The following is a 24,741-nucleotide window of genomic DNA, read 5'->3' as shown; positions in this document are numbered from 1 at the left end:
TTGTCAGATGGGTAGACTGCAAAATTTTTTCCCATTCTGTTGGTTGCCAATTCACTCTAGCGACTGTTTCTTTTGCCATGCAGAAGCTGTGGAGTTTGATTAGGTCCTATTTGTCTATTTTGGCTTTTGTTGACAATGCTTTTGGTGTTTTGGTCATGAAGTCCTTGCCTACGCCTATGTCCTGAATGGTTTTGCCTAGATTTTCTTCTGGGGTTTTTATGGTGTTAGGTCTTATGTTTAAGTCTTTAATTCATCCGGAGTTAATTTTAGTGTAGGGTGTCAGGAAGGGGTCCAGTTTCTGCTTTCTGCACATGGCTAGCCAGTTTTCCCAACACCACATATTAAACAGGGAATCCTTTCCCCATTGCTTGTTTTTTTTTTCAGGTTGTCAAATATCGGATAGTTGTAGATATGTTGTGTTTCCTCCGAGGCTTCTGTTCTGTTCCATTGGTCTACATCTCTGTTTTGGTACCAGCACCATGCTGTTTTGATTACTGTAGCCTTTTAGTATAGTTTGAAGTCTGGTAGTGTGATGCCTCCTGCTTTGTTCTTTTTGCTTAGAATTGACTTGGCTATGCAGGCTCTCTTTTGGTTCCATATGACTTCCTGGTGCCATTATTGCCCCCACGTCTCCATCCGGGGACTGAAGGTCTTTGTTTAAACTTTGGCATACACCGGAAAAATCAAAAAGCAATCACTCCAGTGAAGTTTAAAGGAACTTTCTTCATAGGCCCAGAAAACTTAAAGAGGGCAGGAATTCCTCCCTGGTTAAACGTCGCCTTCTTTAACACCTCTTTGGACTCCATATCTGGATCCCCTTCCATGACCTCGTGGAAGCTCTTTCTCTTTCTCCTTTTTCTATTTATCTGCCTAAATAAATCACCTTCTGCAAAACTCTTTCGGGTCCGATATTTACTTAATCACTCACCATGCCCAGCGTGGTCCCCTCTCCCATTCTTGGGTGAGTGAGGTACCAAGGGTCTGGAAAAGAACATTGGTACCTGAGCTTCCCCTGCTCCCCAGAATTCGGTTACACCAGTATCCCTTGCAATTAGTTACGACCAAAAGAGTAAGCCTTGGCCACTGACATATGGAGATAAGTGATGTAAGCCTTTTTCAGGTCCATTATAACACAACTTGACACATCTCATACTCTTTACTGTCTTTGTAGTTTTTCCTTGCTGGTGAACTGAGGATGACTCTCAGGGAGATACTGAAAAACAAACTTAAAGAAGAAGCACAGTCTTCATCTGATGAGTCAAGGAATCCATAAAGAATGACATATCAAGCAGAGCACAAACCTCTTCCCACCACCCATTAGAATTTCGTAAAAAGAAATAAAATTATATTAATCTCTTGATATTTTGGTGTTAACTGTTACAGGAGCTAGTGTTAACCTAACACTAATACAAATTATAATACAAATTCTAAAGCATGTTTACCTTATTTGTATCTATGTTCCTTTCATGTTTTATGATTTCAATGGGCATTACTTATTTGATCAATTACTCTAGAAGTAAAGGTAGCTATTTGGTGTTATGACCTTACCTAAGAATAGAGAAAATAGAGACAGAGTTGACTATGAATATAATCATTTTTGGAGTGGTGGATGAAGTTGTGATATTAATTTTTCTCATATGTTGACTAAATGAGTTACAATAGAGAAATTTTTTTTTTTTTAAAAAGCAACATTTACTGAAAACTTATATGAGGCTTGTATGTGCCATTTGGTTTGACTGATATTACACCCTTATTATTTCATTTCATTCTCACAGAAATCCACTTACATGTGAATAAACTGAGATTTTAAAACCTCAAATACATTGTAACTGGAGGGCTGGAGTGGAGTTATGTCACAGAAGTTGGTTTGGTGCATGGCATGATATTAACACTTCGTATTGCTTCATCTGCTTATTAAAGATGTAAGGCTAAAAAGTGTTTTTTCAAATGTGTAAATATAAGCATCTGTTATTACCCACACTGCCAAGGGAAAAAAACTCAGTGTACAGAAATAAATTGTTTAAAATGCTGGTTGGTTTTATCTGGATAAATAATTAAGTATTGAAAATTTTATTCCCAAGTTATCTTGAAAGAGTTCACATACCCTCAACCAGGTAAAATTATGTTTTAAGTCTACTTTCAAATTTTTATTTTAGAAATTCAATATATATTTTATACCAAAATATTTTGGTGGATGAAATAGGAAAAACAATCTATTCTCTTTTCCAGTTGCTAATGCATGGATGACATGTTTTTTAAATATATTTGCCTTACTACAAAAGATGAAGAATCTTATTCAGTGTTTTCCCTTTTATTGTTAATCCATAAATGAATTAAAATGGCTTGAAGTCTAAAGCTGGAAGTTTCAACGTACTTTTAACTTTATCTATTATTTATTTATTTGTTGTTTGATTTTGTTTTGCATATTCAAATGGCTCATTTTGCCAGAGGGTTAGTGTCAAGATAAAATTAGGCATTACTTAAAACTAAATAAAATATGAATTTGAATGTTGCTTTATTATTTTCAATATCCACACGAACAAAGAACTGACTTGATTCTAAGTAATACAGATTAATCCAGCCAATGGAAATCTTTTTCAAGTTACTCATTAGTTGTTTTGTCTGCAGGATTCAGTTGTCTTAAGTTTTATGTAATGAATCCTTAAAAAACCAACAAAGTCATTGTATGATTAAAGGAACTTTAAATCTGTGTCAAGTGAACACTGAAAAAAATATCTCTGGCTACTATTTGTTTTATTTAATCCTAATTAGGAAACTAATAATTAGACAAAAGTACAAAATAACTACAGTGTCTAGTCTCTGCAAGACAATCTACAAAATAACATTAAAAATTGCTACTTACTGAAGTTTAGCATTCCATTCTGGCCTTTCTTGATTATTGACTTTGAATAATTTAATGCAGAACGTGAAAGAATCAAAATTAAAAACAAAGTAGAAAACAAGACTTTTGAGAAATGTATTTAGTGTTAATTAATTTTAATACTTTCCTTTCTTTGAGGTGAAGTTTTGCTCTTGTAGCCCAGGCTGGAGTATAATGGCGTGATCTCAGTTCAGTGCAACCTTCACCTCCCAGGTTCAGGCAATTCTCCTGCCTCAGCCTTTCAAGTAGCTGGAATTACAGGTGCCCACCACAACACCTGGTTACTTTTGTATTTTTTTAGTAAGTACAGTGCTTCATGATGTTGTCCAGGCTGGTCTTGAACTCTTGACCTCATGTGATCCCCTGCCTCAGCTTCCCAAAGTTCTGGGATTACACACATGAGCCACTGTGACCAGCCTAATTTTAATAATATTTTACATGGAAAAGTTATATTCAGTGTAAAAGATGCCATATATTTTCTTTTTTTTTGTAGATAATTAACTAAATTTCTCACAAGTAAAAAATTGCAAATCTAAATAGAAATAATCTCAGATCTGTATCATTCTATAAATCTTGTTACGCAACCCATTCTCTATGTCATAAGTTAGCCTGTAAATAATTAGGCTATTTCTTGTAAAATCTGTTAATGATTCCTCTCTTTAACAAGATGTGGATTGGTTCTTTTAATTAAAATATTTATAAAAATATGAGATACCAGTTAAGAAAGATAGAACTCACAATATAAGCAAATATGGCTTGATAAGTATTTTATATAAGCATTTATGCATAACTTTATGCTTTCTATTAGACTAGAAATAGCTCTACTTTGAACTTTTAATGCATATGTAAAGACACACACACACACACACACACACACACACACACACACACACACCCCTAAAAGTGACACTTAAAAACTTATGACCTGGCATTCTTTGCTAGTGCTTGTAGAATTGCCCCACATGTGAGATAAATAATGATATAAAGGCTGGTCTCTGTAGATTGAGGCTCAAGTGCCCATTTGGTACAACCAATATGTCTCTTGATGTAGTCAAGATTTTCAGTTTATATATTCAAATAACTGAAATATATCAGTTATTGCAGTTTCCAAAGTTAGAAAGCTAAATCTCATTTCTCAAAATTCCTCAAAATATTCTCATGCCATTCTCTTCAGAAGATGACTTTGAGGGATATAACAGTGTCCTAAAAGATTGACCAAAATTAAACTGATTATCACTTTTAATTATAGCTACTATTATGTCTTCATATGACTCTAATTTGGGGTAGGAGTGTGCACTCACAATGAGGAGCTAGGATGTTTGCAGAATGGAATTCTCCAGCTCCACTTTTGCTCATTCTGGCATTCTTCAGAACTATGAATTTAATAATTTATTGATTACTTTTGTATGTGTACATCTCAACTCATATTCTTCTGTAGAGAATCTTTGTATTTTTATTTTTTATTGTCCAGAATTTTCTTGTTTGAAATATGGAAATATTCTACCTAAAATATCTTGGATTTCTTCTTCAGTTATTTTATTATTATAACCATTATATAAGTCCTGACATAACATAAAATGGTAAAAGATTCTGAGCATTAACATTGCTTGATTGTGAACATGTTAAATATTCTGTCTCTGCAAAGTGTTCTATGAAGGTGTTCTGAAAAAATTTCTTTGCAGTGTCAGTGAGATGGTTTTACTGAAATCCTTTGATTTAGATAGGAAAAATATGCCTTCTGGAATTTATGATTTAATATTCACATTTAAACATTTCTTTGCACACATTAAAAGACTTGCATGGTTGCTTTAAAAGACTTGCATGGTTATTGAATTTGAGTCGGTAATTTTGATTCTTAGGATAGTTCTTATGAAAATTACTTTGAAATTTTTAAATGTTTAAACTAAAAGAATGTTCACTATGCTGTTGATTCAAAGAGTGAGGAACGATAGACAATTAGAATGTACAACATTAGTAACAAAGAGATAGTTCTTAAATATACATTAACAAAATACTAGAGAATCATTAAATGCTAAATATTTGGAAAATATTTTCTCTATTAAGTAACCTACTTTTTAGACTATTTTATTAATATAAAATATACATGCACAGAAATGATAGAAAGTCTATGAAATACATGTTTTTAGATGGCTATGCCAGATTACAGATGGCCCCAAACCCTTTGATCTTTCTCCCACTGATCTCAATTAGATGATTACATATCTGTTTTCGATTCCAGAGTTTAAGATACTGGCAGCTTTTTTCATTTCTTTTTTTGGAAAGCTTGCCTTAAGGGACGTCACCAGTCACCTGCTATGTATGTAGCCCAGCCTACCCTGATCACCCTGTTATGAGTAAGCTCAAATAGCCACGGGGATACACTACATGAAGAGATACACAGACACACTGACACGCGCGCGCGCGCACACACACACACACACACAGCAAGAGTGAGAGCCGGAAGATGATCAATTAGCCCTCAATACTTCCAGACATCCCAATTGAAACAAGACATGTGAGTTAAGTAGGCTTTAGGTGATTCCAGACCTAACTACCATATAACTGCAGTGCATAAAGGACTCCAAGATGGAATCAGCCTGCTAAGTCTGGTAAACCACGGAAGTATGAGACATAATGATAAAGTACTGTTTCTAATATCTAAGTTTGGGTGTGTCTTTTTATGCAAAGATAAATAAATGTATGAATTTTACCTTTTAAAAAATCAGTTCTGGGCCGGGCGCGGTGGCTCAAGCCTGTAATCCCAGCACTTTGGGAGGCCGAGGCGGGTGGATCACAAGGTCGAGAGATCGAGACCATCCTGGTCAACATGGTGAAACCCCGTCTCTACTAAAAATACAAAAAAATTAGCTGGGCATGGTGGCACGTGCCTGTAATCCCAGCTACTCAGGAGGCTGAGGCAGGAGAATTGCCTGAGCCCAGGAGGCGGAGGTTGCGGTGAGCCGAGATCGCGCCATTGCACTCCAGCCTGGGTAACAAGAGCGAAACTCCGTCTCAAAAAAAAAAAAAAATCAGTTCTTCCTAAATTCTAACAAATAAAGTTGTTTTTTTTTTCACCATCACAGAGCACAATTTACTCCAAGTGTGCACGTTTGGTTCAACATTCCAAAATTCATCAGTGTTGTCCAACATTTAACAAACTAAAAAGGAAAGGAACATGATTACACCGCTTACGGAAGAAAAGCATTGGTGACATCCAATACCCATTCATGAATAAAACGCTCAGATTGCTTACACAATGCCTGTTCCAGGATTTCTTAATATGAGCAAACAACTGTTCTGATCAACGCAATGTAACGTGCGACCCTTAGCCGGCTCAGGTCGTGGGCCAGGGCCGCCTTTGCGTTTTTCCTTTGGATCTGCCCCTCTTCTGGGTTCCTTCTCTAGAGCCAAGGGAAGGCCTGGGTCCTCTCCCTTTGGCTCCTCTTGCCGCATCAGAAACCTCACAGTCCTTCCCTTTCCAGAGAAGCTTCAGAGAGTGCTTGTTTGAGTTTGCCGGACCCAGCAGGGCACCAGTATGTGGGGGTGAGCGCGGTGAGTCCAGTTTCCCCCGCTGTGACTGCTCTTCCCGCCCCTGCAGGAAAAGGCAATGCCCCTTTTGTCTTGTCCACGTGGGACTCTAAAGGGTCCAGAAAGGTGGTAAATCCTGTCAGAATGGGCAAGGGAGGAGACAGAATATGGAAATGGGGCGGCAGAGGGGTGGAGTGCCACGGAATTTCCTGACTGAAGGCTGTTATGAAGTAGGCCTCTGGGAGCGCGGCCCTCCAGTCTCTGGGGAGGGTAACATCCGACCAGTATCTGGTGAGGTCCAGTCTTGCCCCTGACTGCATTGCAGGCCAAAAGCAGAAGGAGGCCGGCACTGTGGCCTGGCATCATTGACCAAGAGGTCTGCACATTCCCCCAGGTGGAAGCTCTTGGACTGCAGGTGTGAAGGAAATGCGGTCACCATTGCAGTAAGAAAAGCGACTAGGAAAAATGGCACCTTCTTCTCCAAACTTTTGTTGTTGTTGTTTATTTTTTATTTTATTTATTTATTTATTTATTTTTATTGCATTTTAGGTTTTGGGGTACACGTGAAGAATGTGCAAGATTGTTGCATAGGTACACACGTGGCAGTGTGATTTGCTGCCTTCCTCCCCATCGTCTATATCTGGCATTGAGACACTCTCACTCTGTCGCCCAGGCTGGAGTGCAGTGGCACGATCTGGGCTCACTGCGACTTCTGCCTCCTGGGTTCAAGTACTTCTCCTGCCTCAGCCTCCCGAGTAGCTAAGTTTATTTTGGATGTGGGGAGAAAGAGAGGAGAGAAGAGAGAGAAAGAAAGAGATAGAGAAAGAGATTGAGAGAGAGTGATTTTAACATCTTCAAGCAAAAAGAGACTCTGCCTGTTGGCGGTCTTCTGCGAGGTGAACCTGAAAATCCATCCAGACACGTTCAGTGAAAACCTTCTTTACCTGTTTGTCCCTCTTAGGTTGAAATGCACACTCCATAACCCTACTGAACAGGAAAATCACAGAAAGCAAATGTAAGACATTTCAGCATTGTAAAAGGTAAAGTAAAACTGCACTTCAAGAAGCATCAGAAGACCGACGAGGCAGAGAGGTGCAAGCTGAATCTGAGCGGGCCGCCCCAGTCTTCCAGGGTTTCACACTCGGCCTCGTGAAGGCACGGCTTGGCCTTCATGAAATAAATATGAGAAATAAAGGGAAATATGGTGTGCTCATATTTTCAAACAGCCAAGTGCCCTGAGACACAGCCTTTCCTACGATACCTGCTAAAATTGGAAAGTGTGATGAACTGTCACTTAAATGGAGTCAGGTAGACTAAGAGACAGCGGCAGTGAAGGGCGCCCTTTGGGAGGAAGACATCGAGGTGCCGAGGCCCAGGGCTCACGAGGAAAGGGCCCAGTCCGGGCCCCTCGGCCTGGGACAGGGCGGGCACGGGTGATCCTACGGTTCCTGGGAGGATGCAAAGAGCCAAGAACCCCGACTGCCAGCGCCGGCGGAAAAGTCCCCGACATGTGGTCCTCATCCCTGGACGCCCGGGGCTCTGATGATCCAAACCCACCGGCTGCTGCAGCTTCTGGGAGCGGAGAGTGTCCGCTGGGATGATTCTGCAACCGGGTGCTCAGTTCTGGAACTGGAAACCCCACATCCTCCCGGGTTTAGACCCCAAATGTATTTATTAACAGTAAACATATTATTTAAAACATCTCCTTAGTTAGTAGAGAAGTTGATAGTTACAATATAATGTTGCCTCACATTGGTTTTTAATTTTAACTGTGTCAGGCTTAATTTATGTCAGTTTTATGTATTGAAAACTGGACTCATTATAGACAGAATTCAGAGTTAACATGCTATTTCCTCCAGGGCACAGGCTACTCTAAAGGACTAGATAAGGTTAGTTGACATACCTTTGATTTTTTGAAAAAATGCATATATTATTTTACTGTTTACTATTAATGAATACATGAGAGATACTGACTTAAAAGCCAGGAAAATAAATCTTTATTAAAACAACTAATTGTGTTCCAGATAATTTTCTAAGCACATTAAACATATTCATTTACTATGGACATTTGTTAACATGTATTATTACTTCATTAATTTTAAAAATAATAAAATAGGCCTCAGAGTAATAAAGTAACTTGAAAAAGATCACACAGCTCATAGATAGTGATTTCAACACATATGAGGAGGTGGTTAGCCTAACTTTGAATGCTGCTTTAATCTCTATGTTTTACTCATCTCTAACTGGGGAAAGTGACAATAATCTACCTCACAGGACTGATGTGAGGTTTGAGGTATGAGAGCTCTGTAGAAATCTACATTAAAGTAACAGTTTTCATTTGTGTATTCTTTCAGGAAGGATTAAATTAGTTAGAATTTCTTAAGTAATTGCAAGATAATAGGAAAAAAACATATTAAACTAGTTACAGTGGTAACTGAGTCCTAGATCAACAGTTTCTAGCCTTACAAAAGTCATTTCCCTTTTTATTATTTCTTCACTTATAAACAAGACACAACACCTACCTTCCCTACTTCATAGGTTGACAATACAGAATATGTAATATATATACGTACATGTACACACACACCACATAATGTATATTACATACAATTAAATAGTATATAATAGAGCAAGTAATGAGAATATGATATTCAAATATAAATGTTTATGATAAATACATAACATAGTATTTTAAAGATAACTTATCTTGAGATGTGTCTGTTCATATCCCTTGTCCATTTTTTGATAGAATTGGGTTTGTTTTGTTTTGTTTTTCTCTTTGTTCTTGTTGTTTGTTTGCTTATTGATTTAAATTCCTTACAGATTCTGGGTCTCAGACCTTTATCAGATGCATAATTTGTGAGTATCTTCTCTCATTGTGTGGATTATCTGTTTACTTGTTGACAGGTGTCTTTTGCTGTGCAGAAGTTCTTTAATTAGGTACTACTTACTTGTTAATTTTTTAAATTTCAATTGCTTTGAGGGAATTTGCTAAGAGTTCTTTGCCAAGGACAATGTCAGAAAGAGTATTTCCCAGATTTTCTTCTAAGATTTTTATAGTTAGAGATCTTTAATCCGTCTTGAGTTAATTACCGCACATGGTAAAATGTGAGTATCCAGTTTCTTTCTTCTCCCTATGGCTAGCCAGTTATTTCGGCATCATTTATTAAACAGAGAGTCTTTTCTCCATTGGTTGGATCAGGTGGTTGTAGGTGTGTGGCTTTATTTCTGGGTACTCTATTTGGTCCCTTTGGTCTACATGTTTGTTTTTGTGTCACCACCATGCTGTTTGGGTCACTTCGGCCTTGTAGTATATGTTCAAGTGGGGCAGTATGATGCCTCCGGCTTTGCTCTTCTAGCTTAGGATTCTTTGGGCCATTCTGGCTCTTTTCTGCTTCCATATGAGTTTTAGAATATTTTTTGTAATTAGGTGAGAAATTATGTTGGTAGGTTAATAAGAAATAACATTGAATCTGAAGATTGTATTGTAGTTCTCCTTCAAGAGCTCTTTCACCTCCTTGGTTAGCCACATTCTTGGGTATTTCATTTTATTTGTGACTGCTGTATTTTTTATTTGACTCTCAGCTTGCATGTTATTGATGTACAGAAACGTTACTAATTTCTATGCCTTGATTTTGTATCTTGAAATATTATTAAAATCATTTGATATTTCAAGGAACCTTTTGTCAGAGTCTTTAGAATTTTATAGATATAGAATCATATCACAGTGAAGAGAGATAGTTTGACTTATGTTCTTCCTGTTTGGATGACTTTTATTTATCTTGACCAACTGCTCTGGCCAGGACATTCAGTACTATGCTGAATAGGAGTGGTGAGAGTGGACACTCTTGCATTGCTTCAGGCCTCAAGGAAAATGGCTCATTGTTTGCCTGTTCAGTATGATGCTGCCTGTGGGTTTGTCATAGGTGGCTCTTACTGTTTTGAGGTATGGCCGTTTGATACCATGTCTGTTAAGGATTTTATCAGTAAGTAATGTTGGATTTTATCTAAAGTTTTTCTGTGTCTATTGAGACTGTTATATGGTTTTGCCTTTAATTCTGTTTATGTGGTGAATGACATTTATTGATTTGCATATGCCAAGCCAGCCTTACATTCCGGGAATAAAGCCCACATGATCATGACAAATTAGCATTTTAACATGTTACTGGCTTTAGTTTGCTCATATTTCCTTGAGAGTTTTTGCCGCTATGTTTTTTAGGGATATTGACCTGAAGATTTACTATTTTGTTTTATCTCTACCAGATTTTGGTATCAGGTAGATGCTGGCTTCTTAGAATGAGTTAGAGAGGAATCCCTCTTTCTCATTTTTTTGGAATAGTTTCCATATGATTAATATCAGTTTTTCCTTGAACATCTGGTAGAATCCAGCTGTGAATCCATTGAGTCCAGGACTTTTTTAGTTGGCAGTTTTTCTATTACTGATTCAATTTTAAAATTTGTCACTGTCTTTTTCAAGTTTTCACTTTCTTCCTGATTCAATGTTGGGATGTTGTATGTTTCCAGAAATTTATCTATTTTCTCTAGATTTTTTAAAATTTGTCTGCATAGAGGTGTTCATAATAGTTCCTAAGGATCTTTTTTTATTTCTATGAGATTGGTGGCATTTTCATCATTGTCATTTCTTTTTGTACCTATTGGTTCTTCTCTCATTCTTTTTTGTTAAACTAATCTAGTTGAAGTTACCTATTCCTGATGTGTTGTTACAGTTGCAAAAAGAAAGGAAATAGTGCATATTAACTTCTAAGTTGATTAGGTAATTGGAGAATGTAAGGATTTATAACTTTATATTATTATTATTATTATTATTGTATCTAATTATGTTCCATCCTGAGAGTTGTGGTGAGAAACCTTTAGAGTAATAATATTTTGGCTTTTTCTAGTGTTCTGCTTTGGCTTCTTATTTCTTACATTGCTTTGTGCAGTCAGACAGAGAGTGCCAATGAACTAACTATGGGAGTTGATGCCATTTGATAACTACAAGGCATGCTTCATAACAGATAGGTTATTATAAAAGCAGAAAACAAATGCTTTCTAAGAAGCTAAGTATAGTTAATTAAATTTTAAAACTGCTTACAGTATGTCATTGCAATGGAACTGAGAAGCCAAATGGTATTTAGAAATCGTTGCTTGGGCCCCAGGCACAGAACATTTTAAAAATTCCATAATATAAGAAGTATTCTCATTCAAAGTATGATAAATACACACTGGGGTCCCTTGGGGGAAAATGGGGGAGGGGCGGGGTGGTGGGGAGGTGGGAAGAGATAGCATGGGGAGAAATGACAGATACAGGTGAGGGGACGGAAGGCAGCAAACCACACCGCCAAGTGTGTACCTATGCAACAATCTTGCATGTTCGTCACATGTACCCCAAAACCTAAAATGCAATAAAAAAAAATTTTTTTTTAATTTAAAAAAAAAAAAAGAAAAAAAAAATATATCTTTGTTCACTTGTAAACTTAGTGGTTGGTGTGAAATCTTTGTTCAAACATTTAGACTGTTCTGTGGACTAAAGGGGAAAAGGTTATGGGCATAGATCAAATTAGTGAAGATGTCAATTTGTGAAGCTGAGAGCTAGTAATAGAAGACTGCTGATTCTGGACACATCACCAACTGTCAGCATTTGTTCTAAAATTTTGGTATATAAATAGCAGTCTAAACTCAACATTACTTATAAGGGAGTCATCCATAAGAACTCTGTAATTCAGATCTATTATCAGCTATTAGTTAGAAAACAGAGGTTTCTGCCTGAACAACTTAATATAAGAAAATAATTCATTATTATTTTCTCATATCTCTTATAACTCCTGCTTCATATTGGTTACTTAATAAATAATGATAATAATAAAGATAATGATTAATGATAAAATTGATAGCAATAGCTACTTTTTATTGGTCACATATCGAGTGCCAGGAACTCCAAAAACATTACCTTATTTAATTCTGAAACACACTCTACAACGGTATTATTTATCCTTTTCTTATTGTGAGAATAGTAAGATATAAAGAAGTTGAGTAGCATACCAAAAGTCAAATAATTATCATGCTAAAATCGCCAGATTTAAAAAGAAACATGCCTCTAAACCCAAGTTTCTTCTTCTCCCGAAAAATGTAAACTGATTCTTTTGGGTGACAGAGTCGATGGAGGGACGGATATATAACTTCTCAATTTTTATCTAGACTAACCCATGAGTTCTAATGTTTACAGATACACAACACACACACATGCACACAGTGTTACTACATAATACTGAAGAAGTGTTCAGGGTGGGCGTGATGGCTCATGCCTGTAATTCCAGCACACTGGGAGGCTGAGGCGGGTGGATTATTTCAGATCAGGAATTCAAGACCAACCTGACCAACATGGTGAAACCCAGTCTCTACTAAAAATACAAAAAAATTAGCTGAATGTGGTGGTGCATGACTGCAGCCCCAGCTACTTGGGAAGCAGTGGCAGGAGAACTGCTTGAACTTGAAAGGCAGAGGCAGTGAGCCGAGATCCTGCCACTGCACTCCAGCCTGGGTGACAGAGCGAGACTCCATCTCAAAAAAAAAAAAAAAAAAAAAAAAAAAAGTGTCTATAAGAAGTACAGCAATCTAAGAAATCTAAGAGAGAATTAATAGTCATTGTCATTTTCCGGATATTTTCACACTGTAATAATTTTATGTGTTATTTGTGACTTCTCTGCTCAACCTCTACCCACACAATAGTCCACTCCTCACAAGCTCTTTTCCTCTGAGTAGCAGTGCCCTCCAGGTGGCTTTCAGGGAAAAGTTTCTTTTAAGAAGTCACTACTCAAACACTTGTCCATGTTGCCTCTTGTGGTCTGTGCCTGGTCAATTAGAAATAGGCATGTACTTCTTGTTGCCTCCTCTTAACAATATAGTAACTCGTACTTCTGTTTGCTTAACATTTATTGCAAAAATTTGAAAACACTGCTTGTTTTAGTTTCAATAAAATTTTCTTTAAATTTCATTTGACGTAAAAAAGAATATCACAGTGAAATGTTTGTCAGCCCCAACTATTCCACACATTTATCACTGTCAGCAACAGTGATAAATGGACATCAGGTGGGGACAGTAAGAGCAACAGCTACTGGATCTATTTTGTGTATTTTTAGGTGTTGTGGGTGATGTTTATAAATAAAAAAACTCTCTAATTGCCTTTAAAATAATGAATGTTTAAATCAAATTATTTTTTTCAGAAAAATAAAAAACTCTAATACCTTTTACTTCACATGACTTTAGTAATATTTGAGAAATAAAGACAGTTTTAAAGTTTATTGGTAAAATAAAGACATTAGCTCTAAATTAGGCAGGTCAGGTATTAGGTTTGTAAAATGATTTAAAGTAATAAACTGCTTTTTTTGACTTTTAAAATTTGTTCAACTTACCTGCTTTGGCGTCACTAGATTCTAGGTAAGGTCTGAGAACATGTGGAGTTAGCCGTGCTCCCTGGCTATGCTTGAAAAAGTCAGACTTTATATGCACTTGTGTCTGGTGTCCTAGGCTCCATACCTAGTACAAAATTAAAATAACTTACCTGACAGGTGTTTCACCAAAAAAAAAAAAAAAAAAAAATTGCTAAGAGCTAACATTGTAACATATAATTGAGACTACTGAAAAAAGTTTTACATGGAAGCTTTGTGGAAAAAGTGAAATGTGCTTTCAGTAAAACATTATAAGGCATTAGAATGTAAATTTTTGCTTCATTCAGAAGGTTAAAAATTGTTTTGACTTAAATAGAATGAAGCTAAAGGTTTGAGCAAGTTGTGGAAGGTTTGTGAACTAGTCATCTTGTAAAAGAAACACCGTGTGAACATACTGGCTAAATTTAAAGGAGTATTGTTCAGTTTTTCCATAAATTGAACATTGGAATAAAAACACAACAGGGTTTTCTTAGAGTACTACTTTTGCTTTAATACAAATTTATAAAATGTTATCAAAAGCTTATAAGAATTTCAACTTATAGTCAAACTGATGAAGACTGGATGAATTCATCTTTAAGGTTTTATTAAAAATTTGAGTTGACATTAACAGTACACTAATGCAAGAGTGAAATTTGGCTTTCTTTCTTGAATATGATTTTAACATAATATTAAAGAATAAAAAATATTTCTGTCTCTCCTCAAATTACAGGAAAAAGAAGGGAAAGACACACATTGCTTGAAAAGCTGAGTCTTCTATCAATGAGTAAAGGCTTTTGCCTTTAAACATTTTTTGAGTTACCATTTTGGCTAAATGAATGACTTACTGTGACCTGGCATTCCATTTTATATCAAATATTTTAGGCCTTTAGTATATTTATATCAATATTAATATATTTGATACACTTCCCCAAATCCAATTTTATCTTCAAAATTAAGTCTTTTTGACTTCTTAATTTGGAATGCACAAGAGGGCACTGAAAAATCCAAAAGAGAAGTATATGGAGTTATTTGACATGTTGTTACATGAGGAGCACTGTCAAAATACAAAATATTTGACTTTCTTCGGATTGTATTCTAGGCAATGTTCATATATGTTTGAAAATTGTATGAAATTCCTAAAATTCTAATATGCCAAAATATGTGCTATCAATTATATTGTTTCCATGATAAATTGTAGACCACAGAAATGAACAAACTTTCTTGTCAATCATGTAACTATAACTATTTAACATCATTTCCACACTTAACTGCTTAATACTGATGCAGTTTCTGAAAACTTCACAAGCACAAAATGTCCTAGAATATGCTGTCTTTTAGGAGGTTCCTTAAATAATGGAAAGACCACGAAAAAGAGCTCTTGAATACAGATTTCTGGAAAGTTTAGAATCACATCCTTTGTCAAATTATCCCAAATACTTTAAGGACTGTGTAAGATTTCCTGGAATTTTAATGAAAAGTCTTACTTGTTTTTAAAACTCCTACCCAAGTAGAAGAAAACTTAATTGAATACCAAGAAAACATTTTGTCAGACTGTCATTCTAAATCAGCCAATACTGAAACTGTTTATATATGCAGTTTGAATGAACTCCATGGTGTAAGTCAAGTTACCTATGACAACCCATCAGTTACAACTACTATGAACTTAAATTGGAGAAACAACTGATATTTAAAGGAATATAAGTTCAATGTTAAGCATGGACTCACGGAGAACCAAGACAGCTGCCTTGTCCTTCCTGGGTCCGTACTCAAAGTTCTTCTTAAAGGAGACCTTTGCTCAAAGAAATATGAGACATCACAAACACATTTTAAAAATCCATGCTCATGGATGCAAAAAATCTATATTATAAAAATGGCCCCATGGTTCAAACTAATTTATGGATTCAATGCTATTCCTATCAAGCTACCATTTACAATTTCTTCACAGAATTGCCAAAAACTACCTTTAATTTCATATGGGATGAAAAAAGAGCCCGCAGAGCAAATCAAAAAGAACAACACTGGAGACATCATGCTACCTGACTTCAAACTATACTACCAGCCTAAAGTAACCAAAACAGCATGGTACTGGAACCAACACAGATATATAGAGCAATGGAATGGGACAGAGCCCTCAAAAATAATGCCACACATCTACAACCATCTGAACTTTGACAAACTAGACCAAAAATACCATCGGGAATGGATTACCTATTTAATAAAAGGTGTTGGAAGAACTGGGTAGCCATGTACAGAAAACTGAAACTGGACCCCTTAATTACACCTTATACAAAAATTAACACAAGTTGGGGAAAAGACTAAAAGTGAAGACCTAAAATTATAAAAACCCTAGAAAAAAACCTAGGCAATACCATTCAGAACATAGTCATGGGCAAAGACTTTATGACTAAAACACCAAAAGCAATGGCAATAAATGTCAAAATTGACAAATGCTTCTGCACAGAATTAAACTAAACTAAAAAGCTTCTGCACAGAAAACTAAAATGAAACAAAACACAACTATCATCGGAGTGAATGGGCAACCCACAGAATGGGAGAACATTTTTGCAATCTATCCATCTGACAAAGGACTAATATACAGAATCTACAAAGAACTTAAATTTACAAGAAAAAACCAACTCCATCAAAAAGTAGGCAAAGAATATAAACAGACACTCCTGGAAAGAAGACATTTATGAAGCTAACAAATACATGATGAAAAGCTCATCATCACTTGTCATTTCAGAAAAACAATAATTAAAAAAGTCAGAAAACAACAGATGCTGGAGAGGATGTAGAGATGTAGGAAATCTTTTACACTGTTGGTGGGAGTGTAAATTAGTTCAAACATTGTGGAAGACAGTGTGGTGATTCCTCAACGATCTAGAAATAGAAATGCCATTGGACCCAGCAATCCCACTACTGGGTATATACCCACAGGATGATAAATCATTCTACCACAAAGACATATGCACACATATGTTTACTGCAGCACTGTTCACAACAGCAAAAACTTGGAACCAACCCAGATGCCCATCAATAATAAACTGGATAAGGAAAATGTCACACATATACACCCACAGCCATGAAAAAGAATGAGTTCATGTTCTTCTCAGGGACATGGATGAAACTAGAAACCATCATTCTCAGCAAACTGACACAAGAACGGAAAACCAAATGCCACGTGTTCTTACTCATAAGTGGGAGTTGAACAATGAGAGTACATGGACACAGGGAGGAAAATATCACACACCTGGGCCTGTTGCGGATGGGCCTAGGGGAGGGATAGCATTAGGAGAAATACCTAAGGTAGATCATGGGTTGATGATAATAATAATAAAAGAAATATGCTTTTAATTATAAAGCTCTTAAAGAAAATCCTTTTGAATCTCTTACTACCACATCATAGCTGGGACAAACTGCTGATATTTAAAAAGTAACAAATATCAAACCAGAAAGAATTAGATTTAGGAACCAAACTCAGGATGCTGTAGGGAACAGGGCAGAATCTTAGGATTGGAAGGTCACCACTGCTCCTTCAGTCTGGCCTTGGCTGATAAAAGATGGCCTAATGTGGACAGAAACTCTTAGGTTAAAAAAAAAAAAAATAGAAATTTCTACAAACTAGAAAATACATACTTGGCAGCTACAAGAGTTTTAGCCAATTCAGATGACTTGCTTCCCAAAATTTGGAACATTCCCTTGGATTTGACCAAGTCAGAAATATATGGTCATACTTGATGAAAGAAAAGTGAAATAAAATCTCAAACATAAATAAATAAAAAAAGTTAAGCAAAATTAAAAAATGCACAATAAATATGATTACTGAGTGTCTTAATGATAAGGAGAAATTAAAACTAAGTGGTTGGTAATCTTAACTTTTGGTCATTAAGGAAAAATTTTAAGACAAATCTCTAATTTAGCCACTTACTTGGAAATAAGGCTCAGGCTGATGACTGTTCTCTACCATCTTAGAAACAGGAAAAAATTCACACTCATGTTTCCTGTCAGAAGCAAGCTGAGACTCAAGAAAGGAAGTGCCTGCTCTCCACCATCATGGAAGCAGAAAAACCTGTCTTCCTTACCGGAAATGAGAAAAACTTCACAAAAGGAGCTGTAAAGCAAAATCAACCTTAGCTCTGAACCAAATTTTGGGAGATCTGGGACTCTCCAGGGGGCAGAAGCTCCCAAACCTCAGCAAATTATCTATCATATTGGTTTGAACAATAAGGATAGCCCAGGTTGGTATCAAGCAATAATAACATTTATCAAAGGTCAGGGCCACATTGGCAATGTCCTTCTTTCTCTTTTTTTTTTCTTCTGAGGTAGAGTCTCACTCTGTTGCCAGGCACCAGACTGGAGTGCAGTGGTGCAATCTCAACTCACTGCAACCTCTGTGTCCTGGGTTCAAGCAATTCTCCTGCCTCATCCTCCCAGGTAGCTGGGACTACAGGACCATGCCACCACGCTCAGTTAATTTTTTTTTTTTTTTTGTATTTTTAGTAGAGATGGGGTTTCACCATGTTGGCCAGGATTGGCTTGTACTCTTGACCTCATGATCCGCCCGCCTCGGCCTCCCGAAGTGCTGGAATTACAGGCTTGAGCCACCGCGCCGGGCCCATGCCCTTCTCTTTTTATCTTTATTCGTATAGCCTGTTTTGTCAGAAACCAGGATTGCAACACCTGCTTTTTTCTGTTTCCCATTTACTTGAAGGATTTTTCTCCATTCATTTTGAGCCTATGTGTGGGAGTTCATTTGAGATGGGTCTCTTAAAGACAGCATAATCAAATGAGTCTTGGCTCTTTATCTATCTTGTCGCCCTATGTCTTTCACTTGGAGCATTTAGCCCATTTACATTTAAAGTTAGCAATGATATGTAAGTATTTGATCCTGTCATCACGCTCCTAATTGATAACTTCACAGACTTGTGTACGTGGTTTGTTTTTTTAGCATCACTGGTCTGTGTAATTCAGTGCATTTTTGTAGTGGCTGGTGATGATCTTTTCTTTCCATATTAAATTCTACTTTCAGGAGCTCTTGTAAGATAGATCTGCTGGTAATGAATTCCCTCAGCATTTGCTTGCCTGAAAATGATCTTATTTCTCCTTCACTTATGACACTTAGTTTTGCTGGACTTGAAATTCCAGGTTGAAATTTTTTTCTTTAAGTAGTTGAATATCTCTTCTGGCTTGTGGGGTTTCAGCTGAGCAGTTCACTGTTAGTCTGATGGGATTCCTTTTGTAGGTGACCTTGTCTTTCTCGCTAGCTGCCTTTGACAAGTTTTATTTCATTTTGATCTTGGAAAACCTGATGATTATGTGTCTTAGAGATGTTCTTCTTGTGGCATATCTGAGGTTCTCTAGATTTCCTGAATTCAATGTTGTTCTGCCTGGCTAGGTTGGGGAAATTCTGATGAATGATATTCTGAAATATGTTTTCCAATTTGGTTACATTTTTGTCATCTCTTTCAGGTACATTAATATGGCATATATTTCACCTTTTTACATAATACTTTATTTCTCAAAGGTTTTGTTCATTCCTTTTCATTCTTTTCCCCCATTCTTGCCTCTTTTCTTTCAGAAAGCCAATTTTCAAGCTCTGAGACTCTTACCTTTGCTTGATCTATTCTACTAGGTGGTCTTGCACATGAGATGGTGCTGGTCTGACCTCAGCACTCCTTAGTCTGCTTGCCTCTCCCAGGACCCCAGCCTGGCAACACCTGCTTACAGGGCACCCTTGGGTGCCCACACACATTACAAAAATTTTTATAAGGCAATCACACACAATTACCATGTGGCTGCATTATAAAAATTCATGTAGTGTGCTTTTCAGCTCTATCACATCAGTTTATTCTTTTTTAAAAAGCTGTACTTCAGGTTATAGGGTACACATGCAGATCATGCAGAATTGTTGCATAGCTACACATATGGCAATGTGGTTTCCTGCCTCCATCCAGTCACATACATCTGGCATTTCTCTTCAGGTAATCCCTCCCTGACCTCTCCAACCCCTGGTGTCCCCCTGTTGGCCACCCCCAAAAAGACCCCAGTGTGTGATGCACCCCTCCCTGTGTCCATTTGTTATCATTATTCATCACCTGCCTATGAGTGAGAACATGCAGTGTTGGATTTTCTTTCTTCTGTCACTTTGCTGAGAATGATGGTTTCCAGATTGATTCATGTCCCTACAAAGGACATAAACTCATCGTTTTTTGTGGCTGCATAATATTCCATGGTGTATGTGTGTCACATTTTCCTTGTCCAGTCTATCGTCTCTGGACATTTGGGTTATTTTCAGGTCTTTGCCATTGTAAACAGTGCCACTGTGAACATACGTGTGCATGTTTCTTTATAATAGAATGATTTATAATCCTTTGGGTATATACCCAGTAATGGGATTGGTGGGTCAAATGGAATTACAATTTCCAGGCCCTTGAGCAAGTGCCACACTGCCTTCCACAATGGTTCAACTAGTTTGTACTCCTAGCAACAGTGTAAAAGTGTTCCTATTTCTCCACATGCTCTCTGGTATCTGTTGTCTCCAGATTTTTTAATGGTCACCATTCTAACTGGCATGAGGTGATATCTCAATGTGATTTTGATTTCTCTAATAACCAGTGATGATGAGTATTTTTTCACATGTTTATTGGCCTCATATATATCTTCTTTTCAAAAGTGTCTGTTCATATCCTTTGTCCACTTTTGAACAGGTTTGCTTGTTTTTTTCCTCGTAAATCTGTTTTATTTCTTTGTAGATTATGTATATCAGCCATTTGTCAGATGGGTAGATTGCAAAAATTGTTTCTCATTCTGCTGGTTGCTGGTTCACTCTAATGATGGTTTCTTTTGCTGTACATAAGCTCTGGAGTTTAATAAGGTCCCATTTGTCTATTTTCCTTTTTTTTTTTTTTCATGATTAATAAGCACCATTTTTATTGAGTTGGGAGAAAATATTTTTGTTGAACTAAATGATCTGATTCAGAACAGACCACACAACACGATGGAAAAAACATTGGATTGGGAGCCAGGAATCCCAAGTGGTAGTTCTCCTTCTGCAACCTAGTAGTCACATAAAACTTAAGTTGTAGCTCTCTGATTTCTAGTTTTCCTCATTTGTAATTAACATCATTTCTAAATGCTTCATAGAATTGTTGAAAGGGTCAAGTGGCAAGAGAAGGGTAAGCAGGCAAGCACTTTCACAATATACGATTTTATCATGCAGAGAATCTGTGATGAAAGAACTCTTTGATGTAGAATTTAGAAACTTTGCAATATAGGAGAAGTAAACTTGTTGCCAATGCTTTTGGTGTTTTAGTCATGAAGTACTTGCCTACACCTATGTCCTGAATGGCTTTGCCTATTTTTTTTCTAGAATTTTATGGCATTATGTCTTATGTCTAGATCTTTAATCCATCTGGAGGTAATTCTACTGTAAGGTATCAGGAAGAGGTCCAGTTTCTGCTTTCTGGACACTGGTAGCCTGTTTTCCCAACAACAATTATTAAACAAGAAATCCTTTTCCCATTGCTTGTCTTTGTCAGGTTTATCAAAGATGAGATGGTTGTATATGTGTGGCATTGCCACCAGGACCTCTGTTCTGTTCCATTACTCTATTTCTCTGTTTTAGTACCAGTACCATGCTGTTTTGATTCCTGTAGCTTTGTATTATAGTTTGAAATCGGGTAGCATGATGCCTCTGGCTTTGTTCTTTGTGCTTAGCATTGTCTTGGATATCCACACTCTCTTTTGCTTCCATATGAAGTTTAAGGTGTGTTCCTCCAGTTCTGTGAATAAGATCATTGGTAGCTTGAGGGGGACAGCATTGAATCTATAAATTACTTTGGGTAGTATGGCCATTTTCAAGATATTGATTCTTTCTACAAATATGGAATGATTCATGAATTTTTAGGTCCTCCTTGAGCAGGGGCCATGCTAATCTTCTCTGAATCATTCCAATTTTAATATATGTGCTGCCAAAGTGAGCACCAGTAATGTTGTTTATACTGGATATATTGCCTGTTAGCTCCTGCGATGTTTTACAATGATTTTTGGCCTCCTTGCATTGGATGATGACATACTTCTTTCACTTAGTGAACTTTGTTTCTACCCACATTCTGAATTCTACTTGTATCATTGCATACATGTCAGCCTCTGGCTAGTTCTGAAAACTTGAACAGGCTGAACAGTTGATGTAATCATCTGGAGGAAAGAAGGCATGCTGACTTCTTGAGTTTCAGTGTTCTTGCCCTGATTCTTCCTCATCTTTATGAGCTTATTCACCTTCAACCTTTGAGGTTGCTGACCTTTGCACAGGATATTTTTCTTTTATCATATTTGATGATCTTGAGGGTTTGATTGTGGTTTAAAGTAGAATCAGGCAGCTGCCTTTGGTTTTGGAGGATTTTAGGGGGCCAAAATTCACCTCTCAATTCCTGGGCTGTGTGCTTTAACTCTGGGAAACTTATATTGGGTCTCAACTTTGTTCTCTGGCTCCTCAAAGTTTGGAGTATACTGCACTGAAGGCAGCAAAGTGGGGCAGCTGTGGCAGAGTGTTAGCAAATGCAAACCTGCCTGCTTCCCTGTTGGCATTTGCCCAGTGGTGGAAGTGGTGGAGGCAAGACAGCTTGGTGGCGGCCAGAATACCCCTTCTGTGTGTGCTGTTGCATTGGAGGTAGTGTTGGTTCAGGCTGGGGTGCTGGCCTGTGCATGTCTGGGTGCCGTCTCTGTGACCCCCTAAGCAGCAACGACCACTCAACGTATATTAGCATTCCCTTTTCGTGCACAGAATTAGCACAAGGAGAAGGTGTTGGCAGAGGTTGTGATTTTGTTCCTCTGCCTACCATGGCTCTTTCTTCAATGGGAGTTGGTGTGGGTTAAAGTGTGTGCTACATTCCCATGTGCTGGTAGGGCAAGTGCAGCAAAATCCACTCATGTAAACACACACCAGCAAAGTGACGTAGGACGTTTTTGTATAAAGAGCTTCAGTATGGAGAGGCAATGTAGAGGCGGGTGCGTGCCTGAAGGGTCCACTTTGCTGCATCTCTTCACTGCTCAGGCATGGTCCACTGGCACAGAAACAAAGGTGTGGGCAGCTGAGAGTGCCCTGTAGGCAGGTGTGGCCAGTCTGGGGCCTGGGAGAGGCAAGCAGACTAAGGAGTGCTGAGGTCAGACCAGCTTCATCTCATGTGCAAGAATGCCCAGTAGATATCACGCCTCCGATAACTCTCTGAAAAGTGAGGCCCCAGCACAGCACAGCTGCTCTACAAAAACGTGGCCAGACTTCTTTTTTAAGCAAGTCTCCTTTTATCAATAGGGAAAATCACATACGTGATCTCTGCTGGGCAATCTTCACATGAGATGTGGCTGATCAGACCTCCACAGTCCTAAAGTGCTGGGATAAAGTGTCTCATAAGACCCAGTAGAGCCTAGAGAGATAGCTGTGCCTGCCCTCTGGGCTTCACATCAGCTGGCTTCCTGCTCCATCACTTTGCTTGTCTCCTGCGGGCTCTACCCCAGAGAGATGTGAGTTAGCCATCACTTAGTGTAATCATCCCAGGATAGAGGGTCTGTTCTATGGGCCCAAGCCAGAGTTCCCTGTCCAGTGATAAGCAGTGGGGGGTATGTGGTATCCACAAGAGATGGACTGCCTTGTTCCTTGGGTCAACTGCAGCTTGTTAGAGTTGTCAATATGGCACTTAGGGTCTTTGCTTTCTTGATATTCTGAAGGTAACAAGGGCAGATCCACTGCAGAGGCAGTTGCAGAGAGGATTTCAGTCGATCTGTGAAGCTCTGTCCAAGAAATTGCCAAGTTGCTACTGGCTTGTTGGCTTCAGTGGGGTCCTGGATAAAGACCCAAGCCAGGAGGACCTGCTCATTGAGGAGATATGGAAGCCAGCACCCACGTAAGGGTTCAGCCATCTTCCCATAAGGCTGCTGTGGTATACTGGGGGTCCACTCCAGTACCTAATTGCCTCATATCTTCCAGCGACTCAAGGTATCACTAGCGAAGCCTGCAAAAAGACAAAGATAATAGCCTGCCTCTTCCTCTGGGACCTCTGTACCACTGAGGTACAATCCCGTTGCCAATCTGGACACAACTACGAGAGGTGGCTGGAAACAAGTTCAGAAGTCTTGTCTAGTCAGGAGGAACAAGATCAGAGACTTGCTTTTAAAAAAGTCTGGCCATGTTTCTGTAGAGCAGTTGTGCTGTGCTGGGGGTTCACTTCAGCCCCTGGTTCCCTCAGACACTCTGAAGTCCCAAGGTTGAAATGGCTGAGTTGCCCAAACAACAAAGATTACAGTCTGGTCCTCTCTCTGGAAGCTCTGATTCAAGGAGGCCTGAAACATCAGTCAGCCAGAGAACAGCAGCGAAGGCAGCCAGAGACCCTGGTTGAAAAGCTGTACCCAGTGACTAAAGATGTGGTTGGGGATTGACTTAAACAAGGGTCTGGCCATGTTTTTGCAAGGTGGCTCTGCTGTGCTGAGCTACCACTTACACCCCTGGTCAGCTTGGGTTCTACAAAGCCCTCAGGCCAGAACCTAGTCATCCAAATAACAAAGATGGTGGCCTGCCTTTCTCTGTGGGAGCTCTGTCTAAGGAATGTTTCATATCTCCATAGGCCAGGGAACACCTGTGAGGGTAGCTGTAAGCACCAGGTGGGAGGTCCTGTTCAGAAAGAAGGAACAGGATCAGGTGCCTGCTAACAGAACCAGTCTGGCCATGATTTGGTAAAGCAGCTGTGCTGTGCTGCGGGAACTCTTCTGCCCCTGGTCGGTTTGTACTCTCCAATGCCCACAGGCTGGAATAATTAAGTTCCTCCAACAGGAAAGATGGCAGCCTGTCCTGTCTTTTCTTTCACAGTTTACCTTGTGTGATGGAGCTGAATTTTTAGGCTGTTAATTTTTACA

General features: G+C 38.2%; 1 long non-coding RNA gene and 1 other non-coding gene across 3 annotated transcripts in view; both read right to left on the bottom strand.

Moving 5' to 3' along the window:
- Positions 1–24,741, bottom strand: part of LOC141583197 (uncharacterized) — a 776,849-nt gene that overhangs the window by 340,946 nt on the left and 411,162 nt on the right. The window lies entirely within an intron of this gene.
- LOC141583224 (U6 spliceosomal RNA) lies at positions 21,713–21,819 on the bottom strand. The gene has a single exon (XR_012515917.1). It is a non-coding gene; the product is annotated as a U6 spliceosomal RNA (small nuclear RNA).

Source organism: Saimiri boliviensis (genome assembly GCF_048565385.1).
Source record: "Saimiri boliviensis isolate mSaiBol1 chromosome 19 unlocalized genomic scaffold, mSaiBol1.pri SUPER_19_unloc_1, whole genome shotgun sequence".
NCBI lineage: Eukaryota > Metazoa > Chordata > Mammalia > Primates > Cebidae > Saimiri > Saimiri boliviensis.
Note: the sequence above shows the minus strand (reverse complement) of the source record. Positions and strands in the feature narration are given on the sequence as shown.